This window comes from Phyllobates terribilis, unplaced genomic scaffold (assembly GCF_046119375.1).
Source record: "Phyllobates terribilis strain yellow unplaced genomic scaffold, ASM4611937v1 Scaffold_5__5_contigs__length_657084704, whole genome shotgun sequence".
In the NCBI taxonomy this organism is placed as follows: domain Eukaryota; kingdom Metazoa; phylum Chordata; class Amphibia; order Anura; family Dendrobatidae; genus Phyllobates; species Phyllobates terribilis.
Genome location: NW_027362765.1, coordinates 372,384,553 through 372,401,827, shown reverse-complemented (window position 1 = coordinate 372,401,827; position 17,275 = coordinate 372,384,553). Strand labels below are relative to the sequence as shown.

Sequence of the window (17,275 nt, the reverse complement as noted above, 5' to 3'; positions counted from 1 at the left end):
TATACTAGCAAGTTCTAGAGGAAAAAGTCCCCACATCTGTCCATGAGCTGAATCTCAAGAAAACGTGGGTCATGCAGCAAAAGAAAGACCCAAAGCCACAAGTCGTTCTACAAAAGAATGGTTACATAGGAACAAAAGTATTGTTCTGGAATGGCCAAGTCACAGTCCTGACCTTAATCTTATAGAAATGACATGGAAGGAGCTGAAGAGAGTAGTTCATGGGAGAAAACCATTAACATGACAGAGGTGAAGCTGCTTTTTAGGGAGGGATAGGATACAATTCCTCCATCAGATGTACAGGACTAATCAACGACTACCGGAAACGTTTAGATGCAGTTTTTGCTACACAAGGGGTCACACTAGATACTGACAGCAAAGGTTCACATACTTTTACCACTCACAGATATGTGACATTGGGTCAGTTTTTCCATTTAAAAAAAATTATAAAGTCTAATATTTTTCTATTTATTTGTTTGATTTTATTCTTTATCTCCATTTAGGACTCGTGTGAAAGTGTAACCTAGTTTTAGGTCAAATTTATACAGAAATATGTAAAATTCTGAAGGGTTCACAAACTTTCATGAACAACTGAATATCCATCTGCTATTACCATAAATAATGAAGTAATGTGACATCCGAATCTCTCACCTCTCCAGTAATCCGGAACAGAATCTCTAGGGTGAGGTGGAATATCTTGTCTCTGTCCTTATTCATTCTCGATGGGTCAGTCAGGAAAATTATGTTATCAAGAAGATCTCCACCTAGAGGATCCTATGTTGTCGGAATCTGAAAGGAAAGAGGATGAACCGATGGAAAATCATACAAAATCCCATGGAAAAAATATAATTACTAAGGAGAAGAAGGGAAAAAAAATGTAAATGGTTAACAACCTAGTAAAGAGTCCTCAGCTGTGGATGGAGATGTGCGGCAGACAACGGCTATATTTAATAGATGACGCCGTCTCTAACCGCCTCCGAGTTCCGACCCGCTGTCCATCTCATATCCTGAAAAGTAAAAAATGTTATGGGTCTCGGAAAATGGTGACACAAGCAAGATTTGTTGTTTTTTTTTTACAAATTTCCGATTTAAAAAAAAAAAAAAAACTATTCATGTTTGGTATCTGTGTACTTGTACTGACCCGGGGAATCATATTGCCAGGTCAGTTTTACAGTATAGTGAACACATTTTTTTTTTCAATTTCAACGCACTTGGATTTTTTTTTTCCCCCGATTTCCAATGCATCACATGATAAAATCAATGATGCCATTCAAAAGTACAAATTGTCCACCAAAAAAAATCACGCTCTCATGTTGACGGAAAAATAAAAAAAAAGTTATGCCTCTTGGAAGGAAAGGAAAAAAAAACAAAAGGGGTTAAGAGATCTATGGACTACATATAGATCTCCTTGAGAATCTACCTCCAGAGATTATTTTAAATGAAAGCGGGCGTTCCCAGAGTGAGACATGTTGAACAGGAGAGCAGACCGTCAGTCATTATATGTCTCACACTGGTAACGCCTCCTTTCATTTATAACAAGATTCTAAGGAAGTCTGTGTCCCTCAGCTTAAGTGTCCATGAGCTGAAGTGTCTGAAATTTGAATTAATCCTGAATAATATGATGCATGCAGACTGTACCTTACCGGCCACCACCGCACTCTAATCAGCATCTCTGTTTATCCATTCCTCTTACAGGTACGTGACCCAACTTTTCCATCCTGATTTCCATGCAGCCTTCCCTATATCTCTCTGCTCCTACTATATACTAATGGTACGTGACCCAAGTTACACTACCCACCCCCCACTTTCATTTATGACCCTGCTTACTGAACCTTTGAGTATCCTACATCTGGTTCAGCCTTAATCAGCTGATCAAGATGAGCACAGACCACTCCCCTCTGGTTCACAGCTGAATGCATTCTGTAGGCCATATATTGAGAACTAGGAGTCTGTGTCAGACTGAAGTCTGTGTCCCTCAGCTTAAGTGTCCATGAGCTGAAGTGTCTGAAATTTGAATTAATCCTGAATAATATGATGCATGCAGACTGTACCTTACCGGCCACCACCGCACTCTAATCAGCATCTCTGTTTATCCATTCCTCTTACAGGTACGTGACCCAACTTTTCCATCCTGATTTCCATGCAGCCTTCCCTATATCTCTCTGCTCCTACTATATACTAATGGTACGTGACCCAAGTTACACTACCCACCCCCCACTTTCATTTATGACCCTGCTTACTGAACCTTTGAGTATCTTACATCTGGTTCAGCCTTAATCAGCTGATCAAGATGAGCACAGACCACTCCCCTCTGGTTCACAGCTGAATGCATTCTGTAGGCCATATATTGAGAACTAGGAGTCTGTGTCAGACTGAAGTCTGTGTCCCTCAGCTTAAGTGTCCATGAGCTGAAGTGTCTGAAATTTGAATTAATCCTGAATAATATGATGCATGCAGACTGTACCTTACCGGCCACCACCGCACTCTAATCAGCATCTCTGTTTATCCATTCCTCTTACAGGTACGTGACCCAACTTTTCCATCCTGATTTCCATGCAGCCTTCCCTATATCTCTCTGCTCCTACTATATACTAATGGTACGTGACCCAAGTTACACTACCCACCCCCCACTTTCATTTATGACCCTGCTTACTGAACCTTTGAGTATCCTACATCTGGTTCAGCCTTAATCAGCTGATCAAGATGAGCACAGACCACTCCCCTCTGGTTCACAGCTGAATGCATTCTGTAGGCCATATATTGAGAACTAGGAGTCTGTGTCAGACTGAAGTCTGTGTCCCTCAGCTTAAGTGTCCATGAGCTGAAGTGTCTGAAATTTGAATTAATCCTGAATAATATGATGCATGCAGACTGTACCTTAACGGCCACCACCGCACTCTAATCAGCATCTCTGTTTATCCATTCCTCTTACAGGTACGTGACCCAACTTTTCCATCCTGATTTCCATGCAGCCTTCCCTATATCTCTCTGCTCCTACTATATACTAATGGTACGTGACCCAAGTTACACTACCCACCCCCCACTTTCATTTATGACCCTGCTTACTGAACCTTTGAGTATCCTACATCTGGTTCAGCCTTAATCAGCTGATCAAGATGAGCACAGACCACTCCCCTCTGGTTCACAGCTGAATGCATTCTGTAGGCCATATATTGAGAACTAGGAGTCTGTGTCAGACTGAAGTCTGTGTCCCTCAGCTTAAGTGTCCATGAGCTGAAGTGTCTGAAATTTGAATTAATCCTGAATAATATGATGCATGCAGACTGTACCTTACCGGCCACCACCGCACTCTAATCAGCATCTCTGTTTATCCATTCCTCTTACAGGTACGTGACCCAACTTTTCCATCCTGATTTCCATGCAGCCTTCCCTATATCTCTCTGCTCCTACTATATACTAATGGTACGTGACCCAAGTTACACTACCCACCCCCCACTTTCATTTATGACCCTGCTTACTGAACCTTTGAGTATCCTACATCTGGTTCAGCCTTAATCAGCTGATCAAGATGAGCACAGACCACTCCCCTCTGGTTCACAGCTGAATGCATTCTGTAGGCCATATATTGAGAACTAGGAGTCTGTGTCAGACTGAAGTCTGTGTCCCTCAGCTTAAGTGTCCATGAGCTGAAGTGTCTGAAATTTGAATTAATCCTGAATAATATGATGCATGCAGACTGTACCTTACCGGCCACCACCGCACTCTAATCAGCATCTCTGTTTATCCATTCCTCTTACAGGTACGTGACCCAACTTTTCCATCCTGATTTCCATGCAGCCTTCCCTATATCTCTCTGCTCCTACTATATACTAATGGTACGTGACCCAAGTTACACTACCCACCCCCCACTTTCATTTATGACCCTGCTTACTGAACCTTTGAGTATCCTACATCTGGTTCAGCCTTAATCAGCTGATCAAGATGAGCACAGACCACTCCCCTCTGGTTCACAGCTGAATGCATTCTGTAGGCCATATATTGAGAACTAGGAGTCTGTGTCAGACTGAAGTCTGTGTCCCTCAGCTTAAGTGTCCATGAGCTGAAGTGTCTGAAATTTGAATTAATCCTGAATAATATGATGCATGCAGACTGTACCTTACCGGCCACCACCGCACTCTAATCAGCATCTCTGTTTATCCATTCCTCTTACAGGTACGTGACCCAACTTTTCCATCCTGATTTCCATGCAGCCTTCCCTATATCTCTCTGCTCCTACTATATACTAATGGTACGTGACCCAAGTTACACTACCCACCCCCCACTTTCATTTATGACCCTGCTTACTGAACCTTTGAGTATCCTACATCTGGTTCAGCCTTAATCAGCTGATCAAGATGAGCACAGACCACTCCCCTCTGGTTCACAGCTGAATGCATTCTGTAGGCCATATATTGAGAACTAGGAGTCTGTGTCAGACTGAAGTCTGTGTCCCTCAGCTTAAGTGTCCATGAGCTGAAGTGTCTGAAATTTGAATTAATCCTGAATAATATGATGCATGCAGACTGTACCTTACCGGCCACCACCGCACTCTAATCAGCATCTCTGTTTATCCATTCCTCTTACAGGTACGTGACCCAACTTTTCCATCCTGATTTCCATGCAGCCTTCCCTATATCTCTCTGCTCCTACTATATACTAATGGTACGTGACCCAAGTTACACTACCCACCCCCCACTTTCATTTATGACCCTGCTTACTGAACCTTTGAGTATCCTACATCTGGTTCAGCCTTAATCAGCTGATCAAGATGAGCACAGACCACTCCCCTCTGGTTCACAGCTGAATGCATTCTGTAGGCCATATATTGAGAACTAGGAGTCTGTGTCAGACTGAAGTCTGTGTCCCTCAGCTTAAGTGTCCATGAGCTGAAGTGTCTGAAATTTGAATTAATCCTGAATAATATGATGCATGCAGACTGTACCTTACCGGCCACCACCGCACTCTAATCAGCATCTCTGTTTATCCATTCCTCTTACAGGTACGTGACCCAACTTTTCCATCCTGATTTCCATGCAGCCTTCCCTATATCTCTCTGCTCCTACTATATACTAATGGTACGTGACCCAAGTTACACTACCCACCCCCCACTTTCATTTATGACCCTGCTTACTGAACCTTTGAGTATCCTACATCTGGTTCAGCCTTAATCAGCTGATCAAGATGAGCACAGACCACTCCCCTCTGGTTCACAGCTGAATGCATTCTGTAGGCCATATATTGAGAACTAGGAGTCTGTGTCAGACTGAAGTCTGTGTCCCTCAGCTTAAGTGTCCATGAGCTGAAGTGTCTGAAATTTGAATTAATCCTGAATAATATGATGCATGCAGACTGTACCTTACCGGCCACCACCGCACTCTAATCAGCATCTCTGTTTATCCATTCCTCTTACAGGTACGTGACCCAACTTTTCCATCCTGATTTCCATGCAGCCTTCCCTATATCTCTCTGCTCCTACTATATACTAATGGTACGTGACCCAAGTTACACTACCCACCCCCCACTTTCATTTATGACCCTGCTTACTGAACCTTTGAGTATCCTACATCTGGTTCAGCCTTAATCAGCTGATCAAGATGAGCACAGACCACTCCCCTCTGGTTCACAGCTGAATGCATTCTGTAGGCCATATATTGAGAACTAGGAGTCTGTGTCAGACTGAAGTCTGTGTCCCTCAGCTTAAGTGTCCATGAGCTGAAGTGTCTGAAATTTGAATTAATCCTGAATAATATGATGCATGCAGACTGTACCTTACCGGCCACCACCGCACTCTAATCAGCATCTCTGTTTATCCATTCCTCTTACAGGTACGTGACCCAACTTTTCCATCCTGATTTCCATGCAGCCTTCCCTATATCTCTCTGCTCCTACTATATACTAATGGTACGTGACCCAAGTTACACTACCCACCCCCCACTTTCATTTATGACCCTGCTTACTGAACCTTTGAGTATCCTACATCTGGTTCAGCCTTAATCAGCTGATCAAGATGAGCACAGACCACTCCCCTCTGGTTCACAGCTGAATGCATTCTGTAGGCCATATATTGAGAACGAGGAGTCTGTGTCAGACTGAAGTCTGTGTCCCTCAGCTTAAGTGTCCATGAGCTGAAGTGTCTGAAATTTGAATTAATCCTGAATAATATGATGCATGCAGACTGTACCTTACCGGCCACCACCGCACTCTAATCAGCATCTCTGTTTATCCATTCCTCTTACAGGTACGTGACCCAACTTTTCCATCCTGATTTCCATGCAGCCTTCCCTATATCTCTCTGCTCCTACTATATACTAATGGTACGTGACCCAAGTTACACTACCCACCCCCCACTTTCATTTATGACCCTGCTTACTGAACCTTTGAGTATCCTACATCTGGTTCAGCCTTAATCAGCTGATCAAGATGAGCACAGACCACTCCCCTCTGGTTCACAGCTGAATGCATTCTGTAGGCCATATATTGAGAACTAGGAGTCTGTGTCAGACTGAAGTCTGTGTCCCTCAGCTTAAGTGTCCATGAGCTGAAGTGTCTGAAATTTGAATTAATCCTGAATAATATGATGCATGCAGACTGTACCTTACCGGCCACCACCGCACTCTAATCAGCATCTCTGTTTATCCATTCCTCTTACAGGTACGTGACCCAACTTTTCCATCCTGATTTCCATGCAGCCTTCCCTATATCTCTCTGCTCCTACTATCTACTAATGGTACGTGACCCAAGTTACACTACCCACCCCCCACTTTCATTTATGACCCTGCTTACTGAACCTTTGAGTATCCTACATCTGGTTCAGCCTTAATCAGCTGATCAAGATGAGCACAGACCACTCCCCTCTGGTTCACAGCTGAATGCATTCTGTAGGCCATATATTGAGAACTAGGAGTCTGTGTCAGACTGAAGTCTGTGTCCCTCAGCTTAAGTGTCCATGAGCTGAAGTGTCTGAAATTTGAATTAATCCTGAATAATATGATGCATGCAGACTGTACCTTACCGGCCACCACCGCACTCTAATCAGCATCTCTGTTTATCCATTCCTCTTACAGGTACGTGACCCAACTTTTCCATCCTGATTTCCATGCAGCCTTCCCTATATCTCTCTGCTCCTACTATATACTAATGGTACGTGACCCAAGTTACACTACCCACCCCCCACTTTCATTTATGACCCTGCTTACTGAACCTTTGAGTATCCTACATCTGGTTCAGCCTTAATCAGCTGATCAAGATGAGCACAGACCACTCCCCTCTGGTTCACAGCTGAATGCATTCTGTAGGCCATATATTGAGAACTAGGAGTCTGTGTCAGACTGAAGTCTGTGTCCCTCAGCTTAAGTGTCCATGAGCTGAAGTGTCTGAAATTTGAATTAATCCTGAATAATATGATGCATGCAGACTGTACCTTACCGGCCACCACCGCACTCTAATCAGCATCTCTGTTTATCCATTCCTCTTACAGGTACGTGACCCAACTTTTCCATCCTGATTTCCATGCAGCCTTCCCTATATCTCTCTGCTCCTACTATATACTAATGGTACGTGACCCAAGTTACACTACCCACCCCCCACTTTCATTTATGACCCTGCTTACTGAACCTTTGAGTATCCTACATCTGGTTCAGCCTTAATCAGCTGATCAAGATGAGCACAGACCACTCCCCTCTGGTTCACAGCTGAATGCATTCTGTAGGCCATATATTGAGAACTAGGAGTCTGTGTCAGACTGAAGTCTGTGTCCCTCAGCTTAAGTGTCCATGAGCTGAAGTGTCTGAAATTTGAATTAATCCTGAATAATATGATGCATGCAGACTGTACCTTACCGGCCACCACCGCACTCTAATCAGCATCTCTGTTTATCCATTCCTCTTACAGGTACGTGACCCAACTTTTCCATCCTGATTTCCATGCAGCCTTCCCTATATCTCTCTGCTCCTACTATATACTAATGGTACGTGACCCAAGTTACACTACCCACCCCCCACTTTCATTTATGACCCTGCTTACTGAACCTTTGAGTATCCTACATCTGGTTCAGCCTTAATCAGCTGATCAAGATGAGCACAGACCACTCCCCTCTGGTTCACAGCTGAATGCATTCTGTAGGCCATATATTGAGAACTAGGAGTCTGTGTCAGACTGAAGTCTGTGTCCCTCAGCTTAAGTGTCCATGAGCTGAAGTGTCTGAAATTTGAATTAATCCTGAATAATATGATGCATGCAGACTGTACCTTACCGGCCACCACCGCACTCTAATCAGCATCTCTGTTTGTCCATTCCTCTTACAGGTACGTGACCCAACTTTTCCATCCTGATTTCCATGCAGCCTTCCCTATATCTCTCTGCTCCTACTATATACTAATGGTACGTGACCCAAGTTACACTACCCACCCCCCACTTTCATTTATGACCCTGCTTACTGAACCTTTGAGTATCCTACATCTGGTTCAGCCTTAATCAGCTGATCAAGATGAGCACAGACCACTCCCCTCTGGTTCACAGCTGAATGCATTCTGTAGGCCATATATTGAGAACTAGGAGTCTGTGTCAGACTGAAGTCTGTGTCCCTCAGCTTAAGTGTCCATGAGCTGAAGTGTCTGAAATTTGAATTAATCCTGAATAATATGATGCATGCAGACTGTACCTTACCGGCCACCACCGCACTCTAATCAGCATCTCTGTTTATCCATTCCTCTTACAGGTACGTGACCCAACTTTTCCATCCTGATTTCCATGCAGCCTTCCCTATATCTCTCTGCTCCTACTATATACTAATGGTACGTGACCCAAGTTACACTACCCACCCCCCACTTTCATTTATGACCCTGCTTACTGAACCTTTGAGTATCCTACATCTGGTTCAGCCTTAATCAGCTGATCAAGATGAGCACAGACCACTCCCCTCTGGTTCACAGCTGAATGCATTCTGTAGGCCATATATTGAGAACTAGGAGTCTGTGTCAGACTGAAGTCTGTGTCCCTCAGCTTAAGTGTCCATGAGCTGAAGTGTCTGAAATTTGAATTAATCCTGAATAATATGATGCATGCAGACTGTACCTTACCGGCCACCACCGCACTCTAATCAGCATCTCTGTTTATCCATTCCTCTTACAGGTACGTGACCCAACTTTTCCATCCTGATTTCCATGCAGCCTTCCCTATATCTCTCTGCTCCTACTATATACTAATGGTACGTGACCCAAGTTACACTACCCACCCCCCACTTTCATTTATGACCCTGCTTACTGAACCTTTGAGTATCCTACATCTGGTTCAGCCTTAATCAGCTGATCAAGATGAGCACAGACCACTCCCCTCTGGTTCACAGCTGAATGCATTCTGTAGGCCATATATTGAGAACTAGGAGTCTGTGTCAGACTGAAGTCTGTGTCCCTCAGCTTAAGTGTCCATGAGCTGAAGTGTCTGAAATTTGAATTAATCCTGAATAATATGATGCATGCAGACTGTACCTTACCGGCCACCACCGCACTCTAATCAGCATCTCTGTTTATCCATTCCTCTTACAGGTACGTGACCCAACTTTTCCATCCTGATTTCCATGCAGCCTTCCCTATATCTCTCTGCTCCTACTATATACTAATGGTACGTGACCCAAGTTACACTACCCACCCCCCACTTTCATTTATGACCCTGCTTACTGAACCTTTGAGTATCCTACATCTGGTTCAGCCTTAATCAGCTGATCAAGATGAGCACAGACCACTCCCCTCTGGTTCACAGCTGAATGCATTCTGTAGGCCATATATTGAGAACTAGGAGTCTGTGTCAGACTGAAGTCTGTGTCCCTCAGCTTAAGTGTCCATGAGCTGAAGTGTCTGAAATTTGAATTAATCCTGAATAATATGATGCATGCAGACTGTACCTTACCGGCCACCACCGCACTCTAATCAGCATCTCTGTTTATCCATTCCTCTTACAGGTACGTGACCCAACTTTTCCATCCTGATTTCCATGCAGCCTTCCCTATATCTCTCTGCTCCTACTATATACTAATGGTACGTGACCCAAGTTACACTACCCACCCCCCACTTTCATTTATGACCCTGCTTACTGAACCTTTGAGTATCCTACATCTGGTTCAGCCTTAATCAGCTGATCAAGATGAGCACAGACCACTCCCCTCTGGTTCACAGCTGAATGCATTCTGTAGGCCATATATTGAGAACTAGGAGTCTGTGTCAGACTGAAGTCTGTGTCCCTCAGCTTAAGTGTCCATGAGCTGAAGTGTCTGAAATTTGAATTAATCCTGAATAATATGATGCATGCAGACTGTACCTTACCGGCCACCACCGCACTCTAATCAGCATCTCTGTTTATCCATTCCTCTTACAGGTACGTGACCCAACTTTTCCATCCTGATTTCCATGCAGCCTTCCCTATATCTCTCTGCTCCTACTATATACTAATGGTACGTGACCCAAGTTACACTACCCACCCCCCACTTTCATTTATGACCCTGCTTACTGAACCTTTGAGTATCCTACATCTGGTTCAGCCTTAATCAGCTGATCAAGATGAGCACAGACCACTCCCCTCTGGTTCACAGCTGAATGCATTCTGTAGGCCATATATTGAGAACTAGGAGTCTGTGTCAGACTGAAGTCTGTGTCCCTCAGCTTAAGTGTCCATGAGCTGAAGTGTCTGAAATTTGAATTAATCCTGAATAATATGATGCATGCAGACTGTACCTTACCGGCCACCACCGCACTCTAATCAGCATCTCTGTTTATCCATTCCTCTTACAGGTACGTGACCCAACTTTTCCATCCTGATTTCCATGCAGCCTTCCCTATATCTCTCTGCTCCTACTATATACTAATGGTACGTGACCCAAGTTACACTACCCACCCCCCACTTTCATTTATGACCCTGCTTACTGAACCTTTGAGTATCCTACATCTGGTTCAGCCTTAATCAGCTGATCAAGATGAGCACAGACCACTCCCCTCTGGTTCACAGCTGAATGCATTCTGTAGGTCATATATTGAGAACTAGGAGTCTGTGTCAGACTGAAGTCTGTGTCCCTCAGCTTAAGTGTCCATGAGCTGAAGTGTCTGAAATTTGAATTAATCCTGAATTGAACCTGAAGTGAACTGAAGGTACCTGGATACTAAATCACAGTAAACAATGTTTGTTTTTGTTTTCACTCTCACCCCCTTAATCCTTCACTTCTTTCAACCACCCCTAATCCCTACACCTGGAAAGGAACTCTTCATCTCTCCCTCCATTCTCCCCACCCATCTCACCTCTTCCTCAGAGCTATTCCACAACATACAATCCTTTGTCTCCAAACACAGACAGCCACCTCATGCCCTCTCCTGCTCCTACCTCATAACGCTTTCTCTGCTCCTCCTTACTGCCGGCGACATCTCTCCAAATCCTGGCCCTCCTCACCACATCCCTACATTCACTTCCACCTCCTACCCCCGATCTATCCCAAACTCTCGAAACCCTTCTAACCTTACACCTATCCGCCCAGCCCCCGCTTCCCCAGTTCCACTAACAGGAGCTCTATGGAACGCTCGCTCTGTCTGCAATAAACTTTCCTACATTCACGATCTCTTCATCACTAACAAGCTTTCCTTCCTCGGAATCACTGAAACCTGGCTCACCCCCTCCGACACAACCTCTCCTGCTGCACTTTCGTATGGCAGATTCCACCTCTCCCATACCCCCCGCCCCAACGGCAAGCACGGTGGAGGAATAGGTTTCCTCCTCTCAGAAAACTGCTCCTTCACCCAGATCCCACTGCCGCCCGCAATTACTCTCCCGTCTTTTGAAGTGCACTGTGTGCGCATCTACTCCCCCTCCAACCTCCAACTGGCTGTCATCTACCGCCCCCCAGGATCAGCCACCACTTTCTTTGACCACTTCACCACCTGGCTACTTCATTTCCTCTCTGTTGACATCCCCACTATCCTCATGGGCGACTTTAACATCCCCATTGATACTTCCCTCTCAGCTGCCTCTAAGCTTCTATCCCTCACTTCCTCCTTTGGTCTTACCCAGTGGTCTTCCACACCCACCCACAAAGACGGCCACACGCTGGACCTCATCTTCACCCGCCTCTGTTCCCTATCTAACCTCTCTAACTCACCTCTCCCTCTCTCTGACCACAACCTACTCACATTCTCTTCTCTCTCCTCCCCGGGGCAACAATCCCCACTCCACAAACTTGAATACCCCCGTAGAAATCTCAAACACCTTGACCTACACTCTCTCTCTGAATCCCTCCTCCCTCTTACAGACATTAGTTCCTTACATGATGCAGATGCTGCTGCCACTTTATACAACACCACAACAGCTGCAGCTCTCGATTCGGTCGCCCCCCTCATGCATACCAAGACTCGCACAATCAACAGACAACCCTGGCACACCAGCCTAACTAAAGAACTGCGACGGGCCTCCAGGGCTGCTGAACGTAGATGGAAAAGGTCCCACTTCCATGAGCACTTCATCGCATTCAAACAGTCCCTCACTACCTTCAAGTCCACACTCACTGCAGCAAAACAAACATACTTCACATCTCTCATATCCTCCCTGTCCCACAACCCCAAACAACTATTCAACACCTTCAATTCTCTCCTCCGTCCCCCAGTGCCTCCTCCCTCTCCTCTTATTTCAGCCGAAGACTTTGCCTCATTCTTCAAGCAGAAGATTGACACCATCAGACAAAGCTTTTGCCTAAAGCCCCCACAGCCCCTCCCCACACCTACTCAACCCTCCTCCTCCAAAACTACATTCTCCACCATTTCTGAAGATCAACTTTCCTCCTTACTCTCCAAATCACACCTCACCACCTGTAAACTTGACCCAATCCCGTCCCACCTCATCCCAAACCTTACCACTATCTTCATCCCAGCCCTAGCCCACCTCTTCAACCTGTCACTAACAACTGGTGTCTTCCCCTCATGTTTCAAACATGCATCAATCACACCCATCCTCAAAAAGCCCTCCCTTGACCCATCCTCTGTGTCTAGCTATCGCCCCATATCACTTCTCCCCTATGCCTCAAAACTACTGGAACAACATGTCCATTCTGAACTGTCCTCCCACCTCTCCTCCTGCTCCCTCTTTGACCGCCTACAATCTGGTTTCCGACCGCACCATTCTACTGAAACTGCACTGACTAAAGTCACAAACGACCTACTAACCGCCAAATCTAAGCGACACTACTCTGTCCTCCTCCTCCTAGACCTGTCATCTGCCTTTGACACAGTGGACCACTCCCTCTTACTACAGACTCTCTCATCTCTCGGCATCACAGACTTGGCCCTATCCTGGATCTCCTCATACCTAACAGACCGGACATTCAGTGTCTCCCACTCACACACCACCTCTTCATCTCGCCCCCTATCTGTCGGTGTCCCCCAAGGTTCAGTTCTAGGACCCCTGCTCTTCTCCATCTACACCTTAGGCCTGGGACAGCTCATAGAGTCTCATGGCTTTCATTATCACCTCTATGCTGATGACACACAGATCTACCTCTCTGGACCCGATATCACCTCCGTATTAACCAAAATCCCACAATGTCTGTCTGCTATTTCATCCTTCTTCTCTGCTAGATTTCTAAAACTTAACATGGACAAAACAGAATTCATCATCTTTCCGCCAGCTCATTCAACCCTCCCAACTGACCTATCCATCATAGTCAATGGCTGCCCACTCTCCCCAGTCCCTCAAGCTCGCTGCCTCGGGGTAACCCTGGACTCGGAACTCTCCTTCAAACCACATATCCAAGCCCTTTCCACTTCCTGCCGACTCCAACTTAAAAATATCTCCCGGATCCGCACATTCCTAAACCATGAATCTGCAAAAACACTAGTGCACGCCCTCATCATCTCCCGCCTTGACTACTGCAACCTCCTGCTCTGTGGCCTCCCCTCTAACACTCTCGCACCCCTCCAATCTATCATAAACTCTGCTGCTCGACTAATCAACCTGTCCCCCCGCTATTCCCCGGCCTCTCCTCTCTGTCAATCTCTTCATTGGCTCCCCATTGCTCAGAGACTCCAGTTCAAAACCCTAACCATGACATACAAAGCCATTCACAACCTGTCTCCTCCATATATCTCCGACCTAGTCTCCCGTTACATACCTGCACGCAACCTCCGATCCTCACAAGATCTCCTGCTCTACTCCCCTCTTATCTCCTCCTCCCACAACCGTATACAAGATTTCTCCCGTGCTTCCGCCCTACTCTGGAACTCTCTACCCCAACGTATCAGACTCTCGCCTACCGTGGAAACCTTCAAAAGGAACCTGAAGACCCACCTCTTCCGACAAGCCTACAACCTGCAGTAACCACCGCTCCACCATACCGCTGCACGACCAGCTCTACCCTCACCTACTGTATCCTCACCCATCCCTCGTAGATTGTGAGCCCTCGCGGGCAGGGTCCTCGCTCCGCCTGTACCAGTCGCTGTCACATTGTGTTCAAGATTATTGAAATTGTTCTTGTATTATACCCCCTTTTTCACATGTAAAGCGCCATGGAATAAATGGCGCTATAATAATAAATAATAATAATAATAAGGCGGATTCTCATGAGATCTATGTCCTGCCCGTAGATCTTAATGGCTCATTTACATATTATCAAGTTATTTTATTCAGCTTCCTATGACCTATATGCCCATATAGACGGGTTAGGAGGGATATCCTATTGACAGATTCTCTTTCGAGTGTTTACAGCTGATCAAAGAGATTCGGGAGACCCTGGTCCAGCGGTCACTTCAGTATTCAGATGCCAGAACCCTGCCAGCCTCCTCCGACCTGCTGGAATCCCCGCCTCTGCTTGTGATTAGTGGTCACGTGTAGCACCGCAATGATGACGTCAGGTGGAGCCTACTAATCAGAAGCTTGGATGTTGGCAGGCAGGAGGAGGTTCGCAGGGTTCTGGCATCAGAATACAGATATGACCGCTGACCAGGCTCTCCTGAATCCTTTTGATCAACTCTAGTTACAACCTGTAAAATAAAGGCCCCCTCCAATCCCACCCACAAAAAAAAAATGAATATGGCCAGACTGACAAAAAAAATTAAAAAGAATAAAAAAGTAACACATTTTTTTACACCACAATTGTTGTCAATTTAAAACAAATTAGAACGACGGAGTGATTGATAGTTGTTTTTTTTTTCAATCTCTCCTTAAAATAAGCGTTATATGTACCTGAGAATGGCGCCAAAATCAAAAATACAAACCCCCCCGTCAAAGAATAACACCAGCCCTCATACGGCGACAACCACTCTTGAAATGCAACTATAAATAATAAAAATATCAATAAATGCTTGGCTCTAAGAAATAAGCCAGTCGTGAAAGGGTTAACAGTCCTCACACAGTAAATGGGGGGTCTCCACATACCTCCTCCGCTGCCTGCAGAGCCCCACACTGGATATATGGCTGCTCTGTGCTTACAGGACCTGTGGTGATGTCACACATGGATGGGAGGAGTCAGAGATCACATGACCAGGAGGCTCAGTGCGCAGGACTGCTGTGCTGGTTGCCATGGTGCTGGGTCTCGCTTTCCTTCCGCTGTTCCTATATCTCTTATATTCCTAGTTATATGTCATCTAATGTAAGCGTTATCATATCTGATAGTGATTAACCCCATAAATGATCCGTGTGTTTTTTTTTCTTAATCTTTAGCTGTTTCATCATCATATTCCAAAAGATGTAGCATTTTTTTGAGATGTTCGGTCAGTGCGGCCGCATGACATCATCTCTCTCCCCATCAGGGCTCAGAATCTAGATTCCCTATCAGTATGTCTTTGGAGTGTGGCAGCAAACCGGATAACACAGAGGAAACCCACGAAAGACGGGGAGAACATACAAACTCCTTGCAAGATGTTGTCCTTGGTGGGATTTGAACCCAGGACCCCAGCGCTGCAAAGCTGCTGTGCTAACCACTGAGCCACCATACAGTGCTAACCACTGAGCTACCTTGGTTTTAACCCCTTCACGACATATGATGTACAGTTACGTCATATGTTGTGTCCCTGATTTTGATGCGGGCTCACACGCCTAGTCTTCATCTCTTCCAGCAGATGGTTGATTAAATCCGCCCGTGGCTGTTAACCTGTTAAATGCCACTGTTAATCTCAGACAGCGGGATTTAACACGCCACCGGCATTGGGGAGTGTCATTCCACGCGCCCGTGACATGATTGTGGGGTCGCCGGTGAGTTACCATGACAGCTGAGGGTCTGCTGAAGAGCTCCGTTCTTGTCATGACGATCCTCCTGTTAAAGCGTTTAGCTGGCGTTCATAGGAAATGATGATTTTCTCTATACGTAGCGGTGTTGATGCATTATTATGTATAGCACAAGCGCAGCTTCAAGTCTCTTAAGGCAGGGACATCAAACTCAAATACACAGAGGGCCAAAATTAAAAACTTGGCCAAAGTCGTGGGCCAACCTTGATATTTTTTGAAAAAAATGTCTACAATTGAGGAAGTTTTTCCTACTCATCAAATATAACAATGAACTTTTTCATATGGAAACAAACTTAAGTTTTGCTTAAACATTAGATCCGGAACAAGAAAAGTTTAATACTATAAACACATGTGAAATCAAATATCAAATAAATGACATCTGTGGCATTAATTTCTTAAATTAATTTTGTTAATAATCTTATGCCTCTTTCTCTGTAACCTTCGGAGTTTAATTTCAATGGTAACCTTTTTTTCACAGGCTAAAAATAATAATCATTTCCTTTAATGAAAATCCAACCATTCAAGTCCATGCCTTGGAGTAGCAAGGAAAAATGCATAAAGAAAACATTCACACAATAAATAATAATGACAAAATGGAGAAATTCCAGTAAAAGTGATGAAGACATGTAAAGGAATAACATTAATTGGGACAGAAAAAGGAAGGGAGGGTTGCGGAGGAGAAGGTAAAAAAATGGGTTGGGGGAATCTGCCTAGTGTAGGGAGAACCCCAATACTGCAGGAGAAGTTAGGGTTGTGGAGATGTGGTAGATAACAGCAAATAGGCGATGCAAAGGACGGGGTAACTCTCAAATAGAAAGAAATATAGGGAAGTAGGGAACATCAGAAGTACATAAACATAAAATGGTAGGAAGTGAACAAAAAGGGTAAGATTTCAATACAACTACAGAACACACTCCACGGAGATCGGAGCTGTGGGGCAACGAGGGGAGGTGAGTATTTATTTTTAAATCAATGAGAACAGAGTGGGGCCCATTATACAATTTGGAGGGCTATATGGGGCTCATTATACTGT

The 17,275-nt window shown here is 45.0% G+C and overlaps 1 pseudogene; it reads right to left on the bottom strand.

Annotated features, from left to right (window-relative positions):
- Positions 1–15,496, bottom strand: part of LOC141271570 (uncharacterized) — a 175,014-nt pseudogene extending 159,518 nt beyond the window's left edge.
- Positions 15,497–17,275: the final 1,779 nt, after the last annotated feature.